General features: G+C 47.7%; 1 pseudogene; it reads left to right on the top strand.

Annotated features, from left to right (window-relative positions):
- The first annotated feature begins 11,024 nt into the window (after window positions 1-11,024).
- On the top strand, window positions 11,025-13,115 carry LOC106975631 (RNA-binding protein FXR1-like; annotated as a pseudogene).
- Window positions 13,116-14,445: the final 1,330 nt, after the last annotated feature.

Below are 14,445 nucleotides of genomic sequence, written 5' to 3'. Positions count from 1 at the left end.
GCACCCCTGTGCTTAAAATCAGAAGGAGGTAAAAATCAAAAAGACAGTCTCTCTTGCAAAGCACTCCCCACCTTTTCTCCCTGGAGAAGGTACCGGTGCAAGTACCCCAGTGAGGTCCTCATCACCAGTCAAGATAGGGTCTCAGGGTAACATCAAGGGAAACTCATTGTCATCCCAAAGCTCTGATTCCACGGGAAGTGTGAAGTCAGAAGCAAAGATGCTTCGTTTTCAGAATGTCAGAGCCAGTCTGAGATTCACTCATCTAACCCCATCACAAAGCTGAGGTCCAGAGGTGCTGGGTTCTGTCCGGCATCATTCAGCCAACTAAGCGTCAGCTCTGACCCTGGGTTTTTATCTTCAACAAAGATACAGTGATGTGATTGAGTCTTAAAATGTTTCGGTTACCAAAAATCCGTAAAAATAAGAGTGAGACGGGGACACCCGGGTGGCTCAGTCGGTTAAGCATCCGACTTCAGCTCAGGTCATGATCTCACGGTTCATGGGTTCGAGCCCCTCATGGGGCTCTGTGCTGACAGCTCAGAGCCTGGAGCCTGCTTCACATTCTGTGTCTCCCTCTCTCTCTGCCCCTCCTTGTGCCGTCTCTCTCTGTCTCTCAAAAACTGAATAAACGTTAAAAAAATTAAAAAAAAAAAAAGAGTGAGACGTCAGGGGAGCATGTGTGAGATAGACAACTAGCAATGCCATCCTGAAGTCTCACCGAGGAAATAACCAAGCACCAGGGTCCACCACTGGTCAACTTCTAGAAGACTCTAATATCCAGAAAGGACAAACTGCAATACTTTGTGTAACCATCAAATCTGCATTGGCAAATACATAAACGCTTCAAAAAGGCAGTGTGGCTGTTCATTAAGAAGTTCTAGACAGCCTGTAATCCTAGCTCATAGGAAATTAATGTTCTCTTAAACAATTCCAGGTTTCTTGGTCCAAGCCAGAGGTCTGCAATGCTTGGAGAGAGATTGCTGGTTTATTAAAAATTATATGGAAAGAAGGCAGGAGGCCAAGCCTGATTGTCCTCAAAGACAGTAAGCAGCTCCCAGTGGCCCTGGCACCAAAATACCCAAGGCTTTTTGCACACCCATGAGTGAGGTATAAAGCGTGTACCACAGATCACTGCATGTACAGAGAGGAGCTGGCACTTAGCAGAAAGACATGGGGGCTCATGGTCAACACATGTGGGAGTGCCGTTTATCAGACGGTGGCCTCGAAGGAGCCTTGATCGGTAGACGATGGTGTGGACAGAGCACTGAGACATGGATCTAGCCCCACTTTCCTACTTCCCCACTGTGTTACCTCGGGTTTCTCACTTCCCCCGTTCAAACCTCCATTTCTTTACCTGTAAGATGGGCATGATGATGCGGGCACCACAGAGATGTTAGAGTCAGTAATGTCTGTAAATGGTAAAGTCCTTATTGTCCTTGTTTGCTTGTATTATTATTACCTAACTGCTATTCTTAGTATTCTTGGTGCTATTCTTAGTATTCTTGGTATTATTCTTACCTAACTCAAACTCTGACCACCCAAGAGTGTCCACATTACAAGGACAAAGATGTGGTACATAGTTTTGGTGGATCCAGGGTTTGGGAATGCTAAAAATGGTAGAGTTTAGGTCTGATAAAGTTGGAAATAGGAAACCACTAAAGGCTTTTTCACCAGTGGAATAACATGTTAAATAGACATTTCAGAAAAACTGATTTGGGAGTTCCTGGGTGGCTCAGTCAGTTGAGCGTCTGACTCTTGCTTTTGGCTCAAGTCATGATCCCGGGGTTATGGGATCCAACCCCGTGTCAGGCTGAGTATGGAACCTGCCTGGGATTCTCTCTCTCTCCCTCTCTCCCTCTGTCAAGAAAGGAAGGAAGGAAGGAAGGAAGGAAGGAAGGAAGGAAGGAAGGAAGGAAGAAAGAAAGAAAGAAAGAAAAGGAAAATAGACAGAATGATTTGACAGAATTATGCCAAATGACCAAGATGACAAAGACCAAATTTCGGGGGGCCAGCTCAGAAATGGTCATAGCACTGTAGGCAGAAGGGGGAAACAGAAGGAGGAAATCACCAAATGTCTAAGGAATCCTTATGGATGAAATGCAGAAATACAAATGGGGGAAAAAAATAACTTTGAGAAAATAGACTTTGGAAGAAAGAGTACATCCATGAAACAAGAACAGCCTGCTATGTAAAATGTGCAGTCAGAGAATGAAAATAATCACCATCATCATAAAATAAAGGGGAAGAAGTTGTCCTGGAATTTAAAAATATAACAGTGGAAATGATAAAAATTAAAGATTTTGAAGATAAATTTGAGAAAGTCTTCCAGAAAACAGAAGTAAATGGAAAAGAAACAAATGTAATTGAAAGGGAAGGAAGGATAAGAACATCAGAGTCCTGTCCAAGGAGTTCAATTTATTAATAGTAAACATTAACAGAAAGGAAAAAAATAGTAGAGGAAACCTTCAAGAAATAACCTGTAAGAATGTTTTCCAAAACTAAAGGCATCAGTTTTCAAACTGATGAAGTCCCCAAGGGTGCAGCACACTGGCCCCAAAGGGACACTCTACACAACACATGATTATGAAATTTCGGAACCCTGGAGACAAAGAGAACATGATACAGTCTTCCAGAGAGAAAAAAAAAGCAGATCACGCACAAAGGACCAAAAGTCATGATGATGCCAAGAGTCCCGCCATAACAACCCCACATGACATGTGGAAAGCAGTGGCCTGATGCTGTGGTAACTCTGAAGGAAAGTAACCTTTCACCTAGAATTCCACACTGACCCCAATTCTCCAGCAAGCGTAAGAATATCTTCAGACATGCAAGATCCTTAAAGATTTATCTCACGGGACTCCTGGGTGGTTCAGTCAGTTAAGCACCCGACTCTTGATTTGGGCTCAGATCACGATCTCACAGTTCCTGACTTCAAGCCCCACACTGGGCTCCACACCGTATTTGCGGAGCCCGCTTGGGATTCTCTCTCTCCCTCTGTCTCTGCCTTTCCCCCACTCCCTCCCTATCTCAACATAAATGAGCTTTAAAAAAAATTTTAAATTTATCTCGAATATACTTTTTCTCAGACAGCTACTAGAGGATGTGTATTTTCTTAAAGGAACAAACCAGTTAAGAAAAAGATATGGCATATAGGAAAATGGGATCCATCACGGAAGAGAGGCCATGGGAGGCCCAGGATGATAGTGAAGGGAGAGCCCAGAATATAACTCCCCATGGAGCCTAGATGGGCTCAAGTCAGAAATCTCCAGGAGGCTTCTTTAGGAATAAAAGTGTGTGCAGAATACCAACATGTCTGAATAGGATCTATGTAATCATAATAACGGAGAGGCATATATCCACCTAAGAAAATTAAAGATAAGCATGCATTGGCAAGATGGCAGAATTCAACGGCTGAGTGGAGAGAAAGGGGGAGGGGAGAGATGTGTCACCTCCCCAGCAAAACCAAGAAGTAGCAACGAAAACACATTATTTCATAATAGAAGGTAATTTGCAAAACCAAAACAGGCCAAAGACTTGGAAGTTATGACCTGCGGGCAAGAGAAGGCTGATGGGCCTATGGCCATGGCGAGCACTGGAAAATTATTCCACCCTTTAAGTTGGATGCATGGGCATTTTTATAAGAGAAGGAAGAGAAATAGCTTACATTTTGCAAACTTGGGGGGAAACAAAACAAAACAAAACAAAATAAATCCTAGTCCGGTGAAAGCCAGGACGAGGAAGACGGTTTTGGTCGCCCCGGCAAAGGGCCCTTAGGGAGATAATATCACAAATTTGAAAACTCCTCCGGGCCCCACACAAATTCACTAGGCGATTCGGAGCAAGTCCCCTGAATCCTCTTTGCTTCTGCTCTGTTCTTGGAGCAAGGCAGCGGTTGAACTAGAAATGTAGACGTTCTGTCTACGACCTATATTCTGCACCCAGGACCCTCAGATTAAGAGGCTATTCCTTGCCAGGTAAGGTCAGGGTAAAGTCACATAGAGTCACAAGGCAGCATTGCAGAGAGAGGACACACAACCCAGAAGGCCCTGTGGCTCATCCCCTTCCCCTCTGGGAAGAGGGGACCCAGCCAGGACAGCAAATCTGCCTCTGTTAAGAGGGATGGAAAGGCAGATGGCTACGCTGAGTTCAAGGCTCCCCTGGCTGCTGGGTGCCTGCATGTCTCCTGCCGGCCCTCTGTCCCCCCCTTGGTCTGTTGGCATCCTCAGGGCAGAGTTCCTCTCTGGAAGCCCTTTCCATGAGGTGCCCGGTCTAAGAGCGACACTGGCCACTTGCACAGTCACCGGTCCTGCACCCTGCCACGTCTCTGCTTAAGGTTTTCCTCAAGGCATCAGTGATGACTGTGTGGGCACCTGTGATCCACCGCCCCGCTGCAGGACACACACCCGCCGGGCCTGAAGACCCTCACGAAGCACAGCGAGCGCCCCTAACACGACAGCCAGCTCGGAAAATCTGCTCTCAGAGGCGGAGAGCTTTCGTGTAATAAAACGACCCTCGTTTTAGTGTAATAAAAACGGGCTGGAAAAGTCTTTGTGACAAATCAGAACAAAACACCACGCTCTGGCTGTCGGTTATTGACTGAGAATCACATGTCAGGAGCAGAGGAGGACATAAGTGTCTGTGGTCTTGGGACAATCCTCCAAGATTTATATCTCAGACGATCGATCACACTGCCATCCAGGAAGGAAGCCATGAGCCACAGCTGTTTAGCAAGGCACCCGTTTTCTAAACAGGGAACCAGAAAAGACCTTGACTTGTTACAAAGTATGAACCCACATATTCTCTGGAAGGGGGGAGAAAAAAACCACTTTCACTGAGTGAAGAAATCCCTGCGTCCACTTGAGTCTTCTGGAAGCAGTGTTGGCCTTCTGCATGTGGCAAAAATGGCCACCATCCCGGAACCCTACCCCCACCCGCCCCCGCCTTACTCTTTCAAAACATCTCCATACAGTCCAATAAAATAAATGAAAACCAAAGAAGCCCAAGTTTAATCTTCAGGGGATGTAATTCAAGCGTAGCCAATTGGACAACCTCCCTGTTAATCAGAAGAATAACTAAGTTCTTCCCCTGCTTTTCTTTGTAGAACATAAAGTTAATACCCTGCTTAGAGAGGCCACGTGGAGGTGCGGGAAGAGCCTGGGCTGCAGAATGGAAGCCTGGTTTGCCCCGGATCCACTACATCCCCCAGAAAAAGGGGCAAGACTAGATCTTCCCCAACATGATTGGGAGTCGAGAGCCTTCTTAAGAACTCAGATTCCGGGGGGCTCCTGGGTGGCTCAGTCGGTTGAGCATCCGACCCTTGATTTCAGCTCAGGTCATGATCCCTGGGTTGTGGGTTCCAGATCCGCATTGGGCTCTGTGCAGACAGTGTGGAGCCTGCTTGGGATTCTCTCTCTCTCTGCCCCTCCCTGCTTGTGCACGCTCTCTCTCTCTCTCTCAAAATAAATAAACTTTTAACATATTAAAAAAAGAATTCAAAAAAAAATAAATTTACAAAATCAAAAACAATTAAAAAAATAAAAATAAAGTTCAGATTCCCAGACCCTCTGAATCCCAGCCTCCTGAAGTTAGGCCCCACTTTCTCTGCTGCAAGCCCAGCTCCCTGTAACTGCTCTCCCCTTCCCACCCACCCCCAAGGGGTCAGGGCTTTGGGGAAACAAAACCCAGTGAGTCAAAACTTTGCCAGGTGATGGTTCATTATCTTGATGGCGGTGATGGCTTCACAGGCGTGCGCTTTAAATATGTGCAGTCTACCACGTGTCCCTTGTACTTCAAGAAAGCTGCTCCAGGAAGCAGTTAATCAGGAAGTCCGAGTGCAAACTCCGCTCTCAGGTCGGAAGCACGGCCATCTCCAACGGCAGCGAAAGTCAAGCACACGCACGTGTGAGGGGACGCAGACCCATGTGTTAGAACCCAAAGTTCCTAGGACGCAGTGGATCGAACAAGGCAGAAAGTTCTCCCTCTGTCTCAGGACAACCCAGAAGAAAGCAGGAGACCAGGGCAGGCGGGGTCTCTGCTCCGCAAAGTCACTCAGGGACCAAGCTTCCTGCCATCGTGCTGTGCCAGATCCACACGACCCACGGCTGCCCGCGGCCACGTTGCTGCCTCCAAGGAGGTGCATTAGGGAAACAGGAAGACAAGCAATTTCCTCTTAGGGCGGTGCCCACGCACGTCCCCCACCCCCCCCCCCCGTGAGAACGTGCTTCCCATGGCCACGCCTACGTGCAAGGGAGGCTGGGAAATGTAGTCTCTGGCGATGCAAACGAGGGAGGAGGCTTCCGTTCTGAAAAGGAGGGAAAACAGCTAGCCGTCTCTGCCCCACGTACTGAGCACAGGGAGAAAAAAAAATACGGGGAGAACAAAACACAAGTCCTGGCAAGTTGTGCTGCCACACAGAGTGGGTCCTCAAGAACTACAGTTTCCTTAATTACAGTGAGCCCTGTGTTCGTTTCCTAGGGCTACGGGAATAAAGTACCACAGACCAGGCGCTTAAACGACAGAAACCTATCCCCTGGAGTTCTGGGGGCTGGAAGTCCAAGATCAAGGTATTGCAAGGTTGGTCCCTTTTGAGGGCTGCGAGGGAAAAAATCTGTTCGATGCCTCTCTTCTAGCTTCCAGAACCCTCAAGCATCCTTTGGCTTGTGGATGGTGTTGTCCTGTGCCTTCCCATCATCTTCCTTCTGTATGTGTCCCTGACTCGCCATATGGATTTTTAAAAAAAATTTTTAGGGGCACGTGGGTGGCTCAGTTCGTTAAGCATACGACTTCGGCTCAGGTTATGATCTCGCGGTTTGTGGGTTCAAGCCCTGCGTCAGGCTCTGTGCTCACAGCTCAGAGCCTGGAGCCTGCTTCGGATTGTGTCTCCCTCTCCCTCTGTTCCTCCCCCGCTTGTGCTCTGTCTCTCTCTCAAAAATAAATAAACATTTAAAACAATTAAAAATAAAATTAAAATAAAAAAACCCTTAATGTTTATTTTTGAGAGAGAGGGCAAATGGGGAAGGAGCAGAGAGAGAGGGAGACACAGGCTCTGAAGCAGGCTCCAGGCTCCAAGCTACCAGTACAGAGCCCAATGCAGGGATCAAAGTCACAACCTGCAAGGTCATGACCTGAGCCCAAGTCGGATATGCTTAACCCTTGAGCCACCCAGGCACTCCTCCATATGGTTTTTTTTTAAATTTTTTTAATGTTTATTTATTTTTGAGAGAGACAGAGACAGAATGCGAGTGGGTTAGGGGCAGAGAGAGAGGGAGACGCAGAATCCGAAGCAGGCTCCAGGCTCTGAGCTGTCAGCACAGATCCCGACGTGGGGCTCGAACTCACGAGCCATGAGATCATGACCTGAGCCGAAGTCAGACGCTTAACAGACTGAGCCACCTGTAATAGGGCAACTTATAAGATATCAGAAAGCTTATTGTATATAAGTTCAGCTTAAACTCACCTTTCATGAATAGTTGAGATAAAAGGCTGATGTAGTTCCCTATTAGGGCTATCGGAAATTACTAACCGCCCTATCTCGCTTCTGTGACCTTGCCTGCTTGCTAAATAGATAACTTAGGATGCAAAACGCTCCCCCACCCCTTCTACCAAGATCTGGCCTAGGCAAGACCGACATGTAAAAAGTCACGTACTCGCTGCCCGGAGGCATCTTAGGTGTCTAACTATGATTGGTCATTTTAAACCCTCTTAGGACAAAGACCTTTAAATTGATAGGTTCCCGCCAAAACTAACGTCTATGTGTCACAGTATAATTGGCTACCATGAAATGCTGTAAATTGTAATGGGTTAACCAAATAATGACATATTCTGACTTGCTAAAATCCATAGAAGCCCACTGCTGCCTTTGTTCAGGGCCATTCTCTGCACCTTCCTCCTTAAGATCAGGAGATCAGGTTTGGCCCGGCCGTGAATAAAATCTTGCCTCGCTTCTATTCGGCGTCTGGTGGTTTTTTTCGACAGCACCCTGTTTCACCACCCAGGCGCCCCTGGATTTTTTAAATAAGGACAAGGACACTCAGTCATGTTGGATTAGGGTCCCACCCTACTCCAGTCTGACTTCTTAACTAATTCTATCTGCAAAGGCCTTATTTCCAAGTGAGGGCACAGTCTGAGGTGCTGAGGGTTTAGGACTTCAACATAGGAATTTGGACGACACCATTCGACCCATAGTACACGAGAAAAGAGCTGAATTTGAGGTCGGGAAACGCCAGTTCACATCCCAGCCCTGCCACCGGCTGGCTGTGTGATCCTGGACAGTCATATGAGGTGTGGTCTCTTTGCCCTCATTTGTCAACGAGGAAGTAACCACCCCTGCCTCAGGGGGGCTGTGTGAGGGACAGATGAATCATGTCTGCAAAAGCCCAGAGCTGACTCCGAAGGGCCGTGCTGGCTCTCGCTGGCTTGCCTCCCGGCCTTCTCTGACTAAAAGGTCAGTCCGCAGAGGAAGATCTGACTTCTGGCGTGAGCCCGCCTTCCTTCCCCCTCTTTCTTGAATTAAACTTTGTGGACGATCCTCTGGTTGGAAGGGGCCTCTTAGAAAGAAACTCCACCGCGGGCAAAATACCTTCGATTCCCTTAAAGGAAAAAAAAAATCCCTTTTGGTCCACAGATGGGTAATTGTATTCACTGTTTCCAAATGTCAAAATGCCAGCCTGGGCCAGCTTTCCACTGAGATCAAACAGGCTCCCTGGGCCTCCTTTCTACTGATGTGGGTGTGCGTTTAGCCACGGTGTAAAAAGCTGATCTCCGAGCCGAGTGGGCTGGGCAGATTGCGCTGTTCACAGCCGAGATAGGGCGTCAACCCTCCTCCTGTGTGGGACCCCAGAAGTCAGGCCACTCCCAGGGAGACCCTTCCGGCTCCCCGAAACACAGTCTATCTTGCCGAAACCCAAGAAACAAAACCAGAAGCGTCCTCTTAACTAAGGCAGCTGCCGCAGTCAGAAGTGCAACACATAAGTGTATCAAATCAACACATTGTATACCTTAACCCGACACAATGTCACATACAAATTACATGTCAATTACAAAAACAAAAGAACTGGGGCGTGTCTCCTGAAAATAATAAGTCAAGCAAGGTTTTTCAGGCTAGGTTTTTAATTTTGCGATTAAAGGCCAGACTAAGCCTTCATCGTGAATTGATATTTGTTGGTGCTTTTAGAAGTTAGCAACCCGGCAACCGAGGAGTGGGGTGGGAGATGTGCCCCGTGCCCATCCCTGGAGGGTGTGGAAGTTGCACCTCCTTTTCCCCAGGCATCCTGAGAGTGTGCTACCAAAGTTACACAGTGTCTTTATCCTAAGAAAGAATCAAACACTGGACAACGTCAAAGATGGTCCTCGCAGCACTATTTACAATCGTACAGAATGCAAACAACCTAACTGTCCAATGATCACCTACAGCCTGACCCCCTGCCGCCCCCCAAACCACCCCCCCTCCCCCCCCCCCCCCCAGGATTCCTCTCCTGGCCCCATCACATCTCTTGCACACCTCTGTGATAGCAACTGCTACACTATGCTCCTTTGTTTGGCATGTTCCAGTCTTTTCTTTTCTTTTTTTAAGTAAAATCTCCACCCAACATGGGGCTGGAATTTACCACCTGGAGATCAAGAGTCACATGCTCAGGCGCCTGGGTGGCTCTGTCAGTTAAGCATCCCACTTCGGCTCAGGCCATGATCTCGCAGTCCGTGAGTTCGAGCCCCGCATCGGGCTCTGTGCTGACAGCTCAGAGCCTGGAGCCTGCTTCGGAGTCTGTGTCTCCCTCTCTCCCTGCGCCTCCCGCACTCATGCTGTGTCTTGCTCTCTCTCTCTCTCTCAAAAATAAAGAAAAAAAAAAAGAGTCACCTGCTCTCCTGAGCCAGCCAGGTGCCCCGGCTTGTTCCTCTTTTAACTCCTACCATAGCTCAGCAAATCACACCTTCTTTTGTAAATAAAATGGGGGGGGGGGGGGGGGAGAACGCAGCCACCTCATTTATATACATATTGTCTACAGTAGCTTTTGCAAAGGAGACCATATGACCCACAAACCCTAAAATGTTTACTCTCTGTCCCTTTGCAAAAAGAGCTGCCAAGTCCTGAACTATACCATGAGTCCTTGGAAGAAAGAAAACGTCTTCTTTCTTTCCGCATCCTGTGACGCCTGTGTGGTGCAGGCACACTGTGCGTCATACATGTTTGCTGGGTGGGTCAATGAACCCGAGCTGCCCAACAGGCAAGGGTTCTCACAAGTGTATGGGCATCAGTTTCACCCCGGTGCCTTGGTTAAAACGTTAAGTTTCCCAGCCAAATTTCTGCAAGTCTGATTTGATCGTTCTAGGGGAAAACTAGGGAATATTCACTGTATTAATTACATGTTCCCAAGGCGACCCGGATGCTAGTGGACTTTAAGCTAGCCCCGTCAGGAGACACTGATGGTGATCAGGCAGGTTTCTCGAAACACTGTGGCCTCGATAGCCTGCGACCCTCTGCTACTTGCTGGAGAGAAGCATATGGAACTTCCCTGAAATGCAGAGCCAAACTCATAAGAACAAACAAAGGAAGAGTCCAGGGCACAAAAAGGCAGGAACGGAGAGCCAAAACTGTCCCATAAGTGCCCGGTGGCCACCCTGGGAGGAGGAGGGGAGGGGTTTGGGCAACTCAGAGACTGGGGTGGTAATGGGTAGCCGGGGTCAGGAGACAAGGCCTTAGCCCCACATGTGACAGCAAATGAGAATGGAGGGACCCACCAGAAAGCAGGGACCCTCGACGGACTGAACTTCAGCGAACGATGGATTATTAGAAAAGTCTTCCCACGGGGCGCCTGGGTGGCTCAGTCGGTTAAGGGTCCAGCTTCAGGCTCAGGTCATGATCTCACGGTCCGTGAGTTCGAGCCCCGCGTCGGGCTCTGTGCTGACAGCCCAGAGCCTGGATTCTGCTTCGGATTCTGTGTCCCCCTCTCTCTCTGCCCCTCCCCTGTCCACTCTCTCTCTCAAAACTGAATAAACGTTAAAAAAAATTTTTTTTTGGTGGTTCCAACATGGCCGAGCTGACGGTGAAGGTTCGTGGCTCCAACGGGCTTTCTACGAGGGATTTATCAAAGATGTTCAGGAAGACTCCCTCACAGTTGTTTCTGAGAACAACTGGCAGCCAGAACACCAGGTTCCACTTAATGAAGTTAGATCACCACCACCACCTGATATAAACAAAGAAATTAGTGAAGGACGAAGCAGAGGTATTCAAGAGCAAATGACCAGGAGCCATGTGGATGGTGTTGGCCAAAGTTCGAATGATGAAAGGAGAGTTTTATGTCATTGAATACGCTGCTTGTGAGGCCACTTACAATGAAATAGTCCCATTTGAGCGACTTCGGCCTGTCCATCAAAATAAAACTGTCAAAAAAAAAAATACCTTCTTTGAATGCACAGTCGATGCTCCTGAGGATTTGAGAGGGGCGTGTGCTAATGAACAATGCACATAAAGATTTTAAGAAAGCAGCAGGAGCATGCAGAATTTTTTACCATCCAGAAACCACACAGCTCATGATACCGTCTGCCAGTGAAGCAAATGTGAAGACAGTAAACATTTTAAGTGACACACATTTGCGAAGTATTCGTACGAAGTCGATGCTCATGTCCGGAAATGAAGAAGCCGCTAAGCATTTAGAGTGCACAAAACAACTTGTGGCAGCTTTTCATGAGGAATTTGTTGGGAGAGAAGATTGAATGGGCCTGGCCATAGGAACACACAGCAAGCTAGGAAGCTTCCTGGAATTACAGCTATTGAGCTAGACGAAGATACTGGCACATTTAGAATCTATGGAGGGAGTGCTGATGCTGTAAGCTAGAGGTTTCTTGGAATTTGTGGAGGATTTTATTCAGGTTCCTAGGAATCTTGTTGGAAAAGTAACTGGGAAAAATGGCAAAGCTATTCAGGAAATAATGGACAAATCTGGTGTGATGCGGGTGAGAATCGAAGGAGACAATGAAAATCAACCACCTAGAGAAGATGCTGTGGTTCCATTTGTGTTTGTTGGCACGAAAAAAAGCATCGGAAATAAGCAAGTTTTTTAGAGTACCAGATTGCTTATCTAAAGGAAGCAGAACAGCTAACAATGGAACGCCTGCAGATTGATGAACAGCTACGACAGATTGGTTCTAGGTCTTAGAGTGGAAGAGGCAGAGGTCGTCGGGGCCCTAATTACAGCTCCGGTTATGGTACAAACTCTGAGCTGTCTAGCCCCCCTGAAACAGAATCTGAGCATAAAGACGGGCCGAGTGATTGGTCATTGGCAGGAGAAGATGATCGAGAGAGCCGACATCAGCCTGACGGGAGGAGACGCCCAGGAGGAAGAGGGAGGAGTGTTTCAGGGGGTCGAGGTCGTGCTGGACCACGTGGTGGCAAATTCTCCATCAGTCCTGTGCTCAAAGATCCAGACGGCAATCCATACAGCTTACTTGATAATAGAGAATCTGATGAGATTGCACACACTGATGCCAGTGAATCTCATCACAGTACTAACCGTCGTAGGCGGTCTCGTAGACGAAGGACTGATGAAGATGCTCTTCTGATGGACGGGATGACCGAATCTGATACCAATTCAGTGAAGGAAAACGGGCCAGTCACAGTTGCAGATTATTTTTCTAGAGCTGCGCCTCAGAGCAGACAAAGAAACGTCCCAAGGGAAACTTTGGCGAAAAACAAGAAAGAAGTGGCAAGAGACGTGACTGAGGAGCGTGGTCCTTCAGAAAAGGCAATAAATGGGCCGACGACTGCTTCTGGCGATGACATTTCTAAGCTACGGCGCACTCCAGGGGAAGAAAAGATTAATACCTTAAAAGAAGAAAACACTCAAGAAGCAGCAGTCCTGAACGGTGTTCTACAAACTGAAGAAGTTCGTACTTTCCAGTTCTTTCATATTACATTTTACAATAGTGCTTGGACAAGCTGGCCAAAGACAGACTATGGATCGCCGGTCTTTACATCACACTTTCAGTTCCTCCATTTGGAATCCAGAAAGGGGAGGGATCCTGAAGAAATCACACGTTAAACATACTTTGACACCTACTGTGTCATAAAATATATCATCAGATGTGCCTTGAGAATAGTATATGTAACATTTAAAAAAGTTGCTGGCTATAAAAAAAAAAGTTTTTTTTTTTTAAAGAAAGAAAAGTCCTCCCACGGACCCAGAGGAGTCGACCGACAAGCTGGTCTCTCTCAGCCACATCATCCTTTAAGAACCCGTGCCCGTAACCCGAGGGCACTCGTACTCCGTGTTAGCGGTGACACCCCCCACGTGCCGAAGAACCTGAAGCCGACGAGCATTGACCAAAAAGGCCAGGCTAACCAGGATCAAAAGCCACTCTTTGTTGGTTGTTTTAGAAATTAAGCTAGTCGCGGGGGTCGAGGGGGGGTGGGTGTTGGGGGGCACCTGGAAGAAACACGTGCAAAATCCCCTTGGAAATGCAGCTGCCAAGTGTATCCACTGAAAATGAGTTCACACGACACAATTACAAAGCCACGGGAGCCACTCGGCAGACACAACTGAGTGCGAATAACGGAACCACGGAATTCTGCTGTTTCTCACCACCTTCTCGACCCCACCAGGTCCCAGCCTGCACCACCCCTCCCCCCGCCCCCCGCCCACCTGGGACAGCTGCTTTTTTTTTTATGTTTATTTATTTTTGAGAGAGAGACAGAGCATGTGAGCAGGGGAGGGGCAGAGAGAGGGGGACACAGAGGATCCCAAGCAGGCTCTGTGCTGACAGCAGAGAGCCCGATGTGGAGCTCGAACTCACAAAACATGAGATCCTGACCTGAGCCAAAGCCAGGGGTTCAACCGATGGAGCCACCCAGACACCCCTACAGTATAATCTGCTCAAAATCCCCTGGGGCGACTCCATTTCAAGCAGAGTGGAAAGGGGAGGCTTGACATCTGCAGGCCCTCACTGCCTCTTGGACCCCCCCCCTACCCCTCACTGCAGGCCCAGAAGCAGCACGTTCTCCTCAAACACCCCCTCTAGCTGCTACACATTTAACTTCTTCAACCCGCTTGTTGTCTCTCTTCCCTGCTATACTGTAAGCACAAGTCAGGAGCATCGTGTGTTTTGTTCTCGCTGTGTTCCTGGTACCTGAAACTGTGCCTGGCACATATTAGTTGCTCAATATGTGTTGAATGAATGAATGAACGAATACAATAGGACAAAAACACTACAGAATTTTAATAGGAGTAACTCGATCATATTAATGTTTAGAAAAATCACTCCTCATGTGAAAACCATGATTATTGTTCCCCACCTGCTGTCTGCGTGTATCGATTTAATTGGCACAGATACGTCCCCTTGTGAGGTCAAGGAGAAGTGAACTGTTTTTGTTTTTTTTTATTTTTTTAACGTTTATTTATTTTTCAGAGACTGAGAGGCAGAGCATGAGTGTGGGAGGCACAGGGAGAGAGGGAG

This window comes from Acinonyx jubatus, chromosome B1 (genome assembly GCF_027475565.1).
Source record: "Acinonyx jubatus isolate Ajub_Pintada_27869175 chromosome B1, VMU_Ajub_asm_v1.0, whole genome shotgun sequence".
In the NCBI taxonomy this organism is placed as follows: Eukaryota; Metazoa; Chordata; class Mammalia; order Carnivora; family Felidae; genus Acinonyx; species Acinonyx jubatus.
The sequence above is the reverse complement of the archived record's forward strand: the minus strand, read 5'-3'. Positions and strand labels throughout refer to the sequence as shown.